Below are 7,115 nucleotides of genomic sequence, written 5' to 3' on the forward strand. Positions count from 1 at the left end.
GCTAGGATGAGAGAGAGCTATTGGTGGAGTTTAGCTGAGAACATCGAGTGAATAAAGTCTTTGCTGCTCACATCATTCCCTCTTTTAGTTGCAAACTAACATGTTCAGTTTACTCTTCACAGAAAATCGTACCGTATTACATTTGATGAACAGCGTTCTTTTATCACCAGCTTAGTTTTGACCACATTGTTTCAGTTTCCTCATTGGAATAGTTTATACATTGTGCTTTTTGGCTTTCTTACTAAGAATGAGATGAGAGCTTTCAAACCACTCTCATGTCAGCAACATATGCTTGGATATGAAGGCTCAGCAAGGTGATGGTTAGCATAGCTTAGCATAAAGACTGAAAACATTAGGAGACATCAGGTCAACTTTAGTTATGCTGCTAGTGATTTTTGTATTTTAGTCTTGTTTTTGTTCATGGTGACTGCGACTAAATTGTGATTTTGCCCTAGAAATCAATCACTAGCATCTTCTAACAGTTTGTTTATCTCACCTCATCATCTTGACATGATGCCTCAAACCAGGAAACAAGCAGCAGATTTATGTTCTCATGTCCTGCTATGTTTGTCAGTGTTAACAGAGGTCTATGTCGTGGTGGGAGATCGGGCTCCTAGCTTTGCTGAAGTTTCTTCAGGTTGCTCTACTAAATAATCGGGGTCTGTCAGGCATCCCTGCAGTCATCAAGAGGACTCGTTCTGCTCCATCTACCCTCCCTGACGCCTGAGGGTGGAAAGACTACTGCTCCTTCACACACACACACACACACACACACACACACACACACACACACACACACACACACACACACACACACACACACACACACACACACAGACACACACACATACCAAAAAACCTGGACATCTGCACTCTCCATCTCTTTGGCCCATTCCTTTTTCCTCTTTCTTTTTTCTATTCCTTCGCTTCCCCTCCTCCTTCCCCTTCTGTTTTCCTCTTCTCTCTCTATTTCTAGTTCTTAGATTCCCCCTCACCCTCTTTCAGTCTTTTGTAAATTGCGTGTGGAGAAATGGGAACTAAAAATACGGCAGTGATAAACCCAATTATCTGTCCTTTTTCACGCTACACGCCCAAATAGCTTAGAACATGGGACAGGCTGTGTGCCAGATATCAGCCTTCAGTGTGGATTCCTGTGTATGTGTGCGCCTACACCTGTGCATTGTACTAGTGGGTGAACTAATTTAACTGCTTTTCCTGTTTGTGTTGGTGCAATTGTGGAGCTACACGTAAACTGAATGTAGCATTAACGCTTACAAAATAAAACAGCTGATATAGTTTGAATCAATCATTTTGGACCAGAAGAAGTGCTGTATATGTTTGAGTCAGGGTGGAATTGTGTTTCTGCAGCAGTAGGGCACGCTCAGATGACCATGGACTAAGCATGATGGCTTGTGTCAGCTGCTTTGTCTGTGCATGTGTGGGTTTGTCCAGCCTGCATGCTGGTAAAAAGACATAAGCACAGGACCGCTGCACTCGGAAATAAATTCAAGTTGAAAAACCAACGCGCAACTTTTCTTTCCCATGGACCAAAGTCAGAGCAAACTTTGAATATTTAAAAGACTTATCCGTTCCAATATTTCAGACTGCGGTGGGCTGATGCGCTGTATTTGGCAGCTAAGATTTAATTTGGGCTTTTCAGTTCATTTTGGATATCAACCCGTTTAAAAACATCACCAGTGTTGACAGTACATTTGGGCTCTAATTATACTTTCCTTCCCCTTGTGCCTCCACGCTGATGAATAAAAGATATCCAGCTCTGCAGACAGTAATGAGAGTGCGATGCTCTTAAACAGCACTTATGATGTACTAACAGAGGTTTTGGCTCCGTTCAAGCATTCCTCTTGCCTCTGGCTCAAGTACATGAGTGTCGGATACTCCTTCCCTCACTATCACAAGCTGTAACAATCAAAGTGTTGCCAGACTGGTGAGCTGACACATTTATTTCACATTTATACCCATCAGTTTGCGATTCCTGACTTGCAGTCGCCCGCAAGAGACCTGTGGATCTCAGTGATTAGCGTGACATGTGATAAATCACATATGGGGGCAAACTGTAGGACTGTAAACTGATATACTTGGGGTTTTGTGTACAATTTGGAGCAAACACTGGTGTCCCCAATTTGATTGACTGCAATTACACTTAGCATGAGCTAACCCAATTTTGGGCTACTTGCACCCGACCATGACATTTTACTGTCCCAGGGGAAATTAGTTTTGCTAAACCAGTGCAAAGTCATGGAGCACGAATGGACATGCATCTTGTGTGTAACTTGTATAAATCATCCCTATGTGGGTCTAATGCACTCCCAGGTGTCTATGAAGCTATAAAACAGCAGGTTACATCTATAGGGCTGAACATGAGCAGATCCAATCACCTTACTGCTTTCCCTAATCAGACAAATGAGCAGATGCATGGACATGTGTGCTTTCACCTGTTTATATTTGCATGTGTTTCCTTTAAGCTGCTAATCCTTCATTCATGAACAAGATTGCCTCTCTGGGCACATTATTTCTATATAGACATGTTTGAATGTATTGATCTCATCGGTATTTGATTTTAGTGCTTCAGACAAAACAGGATCCAAACATTTGCCTTCAGGCAGAGACTTTAAATTAAGTGGCATCAATCTTATAAACAACTTTTAAAGCTATAAATTCCATTTCACTACAGTGTTTTATTCCTGCCCCATACACAGCCAGTGAGCAGTGTGGAGTTCAGTATCAAATCATTTGCACAATAGATTTTGGTCCTGGTAAAAAAGGTCTAACTGCAGATCTCAAGTCCAGGGATTCCCTAGCCTGTAAACCAATAAGAAGGGGCCACTGTATGAGGTGCATTACTTCTTTTATCTGATATATAAATGCTAATTTTGACATATAAGAGCAAACTGGAATTGAAGTCAGGGTTACTGTGCCTTCTGGGTAAAATGGTAAATACAATTCAAGACAGAATTTGAATTGTTATTGTGGAGATTGAAGTTGAAAATATGAAATATATGAAAATATATATGAAAATATGTTTTGGATTGTTTTATATATACTATGTGATTTAATAATAATGACATACGGCTGCCAGACAGTACATAACGGCGGTACTATGCCAAAAAACTGGAAACAGTACTAGTACACAAACCTGAGAATCCTTTCTATCCATACACCCACTTTCCCAACCGCTTGTCCTTGGGTGATGGGAGTGCTGGAGCCTATCTCAGCTGTCACTGGGACAGGGTACACCCTAGACATGCATTTAGAGGCAGACAAACATTTACACCTACGGGCAATTTAGAGCCAACCATCAAACCAACAGCGTGTTTTTGGATGGTGGGAAGAAGCCAAAATACGCAGAGATAAGCCACACAGACGCAGGGAGCACGTCAACAGCTGGTACATGTTAGAGAATGAAAAGAAGGAGTAGATTTCCTGGAGAGAGACACAAGAACAACATGAACTGTAAAGACTATAAAGAAGTGGAGGTAGATTCACTTTGTAAAAGAAAGGTACCTTCAGGAAAAGCTGTATCCCTCAGACTTGACGTCATCAGCTGCTGACGTAGGTCAAAATATGACACACGTTCAAACAAATCTTGGTCAGAGCAGTTTGCAGCATCAGTAGGGTTTTAAGACTAAATAAATGACACGACACACAACGATTTTCTCTGCCAACTGTCGACACAACCAAATCACATTAAATACTGTGCCTGGAGTCCCGCTCCCACTGCCAGTCATTAGCAGACTGAGTGTTTTCAAATCTGACAATACAGAAGTGACGCACCTCACATTTTGCTCTCAGATGTGAGGTCTGCAGATGGATCCTAAAACAACAATGGTTATGTGATGATATATTGTGACCACATAACAGGAATGAGCCCACAGTTGTTGAGAACGTGTGTCATTCTAAAAACCTTTACTTAAAAGCAGAAGAACTGTGCTTCAGCATTTCCCAGGCAGCTTTTAGGTCTTGTTTAAACATGTAGATACTCTGAGTGGAGCTACCTCTCTAATATGATTAATTTAAAGACGGTAGAAATGCAAACTGGGTCTGTATAGTACTTTTCCACACAACGGGAAGGCATGATTATCCAGATTATGATAATTCACATGATCAAGAAATGTTTCCGTGTGTTCCCAGCACACTTCGACATAGGGGGTTCAGGAGGTAGAGTGCACTATAATACATAAAGTTGCCAGTTTACGTGGTGCGACTACTGTACTTAGAGCTAGTAGGAGTTATTGCAGTAACCTAGCAGTAAATTCTACAGCCCTTTTATGAACTGCACTTTTTGTGTTTCCCATTATTTTGGAGTTACAGTTTGCACTGGGTTACAGCGGATGAACTGTTGCAAGCTGCAAACACCAGATCAGTTTAAAGAGGCTGTAAGAAAGAAGCTTATTGATGGGGAAATTACAATACACATGATGTATTTATCAAAAAAAACAAAAGATGAAAGTGACAACTTCGTCTTCAAAGGTTTTACGCTGTTACAATCATGTGATGCACCCAACAATTCTGACCTAGTTTTTATCTTCAGGGTCAAACTAAAAAAAAAAAAAAAAAAAGAGGTTTGGGCCATGCAGTTTTAGTGTGTGTAGAATGTAAAAAGACTTAACATTATTACATTTGCAGCCAGCAACCACTTCAATTGACGTACGTATGTGTATTGCGTTGGTGTGACATATTTCACTTATGATCCTGACTTGCATCAGGGTGCAGCCATTTGCAGAACAGACTGTTGTTTGATGACCGACTGCTGTGATTCCTGCAGCGGCGCTCAACCTCTCTGACAGGCAGAAATTCTCAGCTGTCCATATCGCAGCGCTGACCTTTCACACTCACACAGACTATACTCTTATTTCTTTTCTCACTTTATAAAGAAGACGTGACATCTGCCTCCCTGCCTGCTGGAAGCTTCCAGAAGCATCCGATCACCTCCGCTCTATTAAACCCACCTCGGCGAGACAATCATGCCAGTGAGAATAAAAAAAGGGGCCATCCAGATTTCATTACTTAGGGTTGAAAATAAAAGCACTTCTCTCGGGGTCAGGGGATGTGGTGCAGATATGCGGATGTAAATAATTCAGCACGGTCTAAAAGTTCTAGCGAGGGAGATAGATATTTTTATGTGTTGTGTTTCATTTGAGGCAGAAAGATGGCACCAGTGTACATTATATGAATAAGAGCAGGTGCAGGGGGAAAAGCACGTTGAGACATGTGAGGTGGAAGGAGAACGGAAAGGAGGGCTTGTATTGAACAACGAGGAACTTACAGACTGGTAGGAGGCCTGGGGGAGGACGGAGCGTGATTAATAGAGAAAGTTGATTTGGATTGTTGAGATGAAAGGAGAGGATGATGCTCTGGAGACAAAAGAGGACGACACTAGTGGCTTTTGGACTCGGTGCATCCAGCTTTTACAGAACGCATGAATTAAACATTTCCCCAGGCAGAGCAGCGGGACAGGCGATGGTGTGTCACGCTAAACAGTCCTGGCAGAAACACTGATTCTCACCTAGTTCCTCCTCTAACCCGCTTCACCAATAAGGCTGGCAAAGACGAGCATGTCATGACGCCACTCCGTGAGCTCAGCACTTGTCAGGCGGTGACACCGGCAACAGCAAAAACACATTACCCCTGTTGTGCTTATTCTGTTTTCCTTCATCTGTCGTTTTTATGCGGCGCTTGTCTGCAGGGATTAGACTCGGTAAACTTCCTTCCAATAGCTAAAAAGGCAAGAGAAGAAGACATGCACAATGTTTTGATGGTTTCACTTGTATTGAAATGAGGAGATACTGATTGTTTTGACAATGCTCGCACGTCGTTTTGAAGGCTGATTGTGTTCATCCTGGGTGATACGGCCTGAGGGTGAATAAGAGGTGCTGATATAAAATGTGTGTGTAGAAGCATCAGCGTACACACACCTCCTGTATTTACACTATATTTATAACCCATACGCCCCATCTGGTTTAGCTGTTTCTCATACGTTTGCCGATGTTTGACCAACCTTGTTATACACTTTACACGTGTTAGAATGGATAATGATACCAGGCACAAACTCAAGGGTTTCTTCTTTTGTAATTCTTTAAAGACAGCTGCAGTGAGATAGAGCCAAACCTAATAGTGATAATGATATACTTCATTGATCCCCTTGGGGAAATTGCTGCTTGGACAGCAGCAGTAGATGACAGCACTACTGTGGGGTGTCAGTGTCTTGTCCAAGAACACCTCAACATGTAGCCAGGAGGAACCGGGAGTTTATAGACGACTGCTCTAAATCCATAAATGAAAATAGCCAATAAATGAATTATTGTGCACATTAAGGTGAAGCTGGGACAGTCTGGCACAAAATACTTAGATAGTAGATTTTCCTGCATAGTCCACCTGCACAGTGAATAACTTTATCACAGTATGTCTGGATTTAAAGCAGGTAATTGTTAAAAATAAAAGAGTTCAAAACAAAGCAAACCTAGTTGAACAGGGGGCTGTGATGTCATGAACCGTGCACGTTGTCTTCCTTCCTCAACACTCAGCTCAGTGTTGCCTCATTAACGACTGTGTTTGATGACGTCAGACCGAGGATGGGAAATCGCGGACTAAAACTAAACTTGGTCCTGATGCTGGTAAACAGGCACCTGGGGAGCTCCATAGTACAGTGGGATGGGCGCGTTTCAGTGAGGCAGACCTTCCTCCTCAGCGCAGTGCTGCAGTTCAGTGGCCGAGAAAAGACACAGCACCACAGTAATGCAAAGAATGGACTCACAGATCAAATACACACATTTCATCTTTCTATTTGCTTGTTCATTTATTGGTGACGACACGTGGTGAGAGGTCCCAGTAATACAGGTGAATCAGCGTCTCTATGAAAGTTATAGAAGGCCACAGCGGGAGGAGGCAGCTGGTTTCAGCACCTCGGACAGCGCCGACTGAAAAACAACTTTCTAATATCATCTGTCGGCTGGAACCTGGCAGGACTCCTGCACCAGGCTTTAGTTGTTACACTCCTGTGCCAAACATTTCTCCTGATCTCACTTCGTAGCCTTTCTGTTTCTGTCACTCGCCGCTGAACCACACTGCGCCTTCAGAGCAAGTGTTCGGGCTGTTTT

This window comes from Anabas testudineus, chromosome 1 (genome assembly GCF_900324465.2).
Source record: "Anabas testudineus chromosome 1, fAnaTes1.2, whole genome shotgun sequence".
NCBI lineage: Eukaryota > Metazoa > Chordata > Actinopteri > Anabantiformes > Anabantidae > Anabas > Anabas testudineus.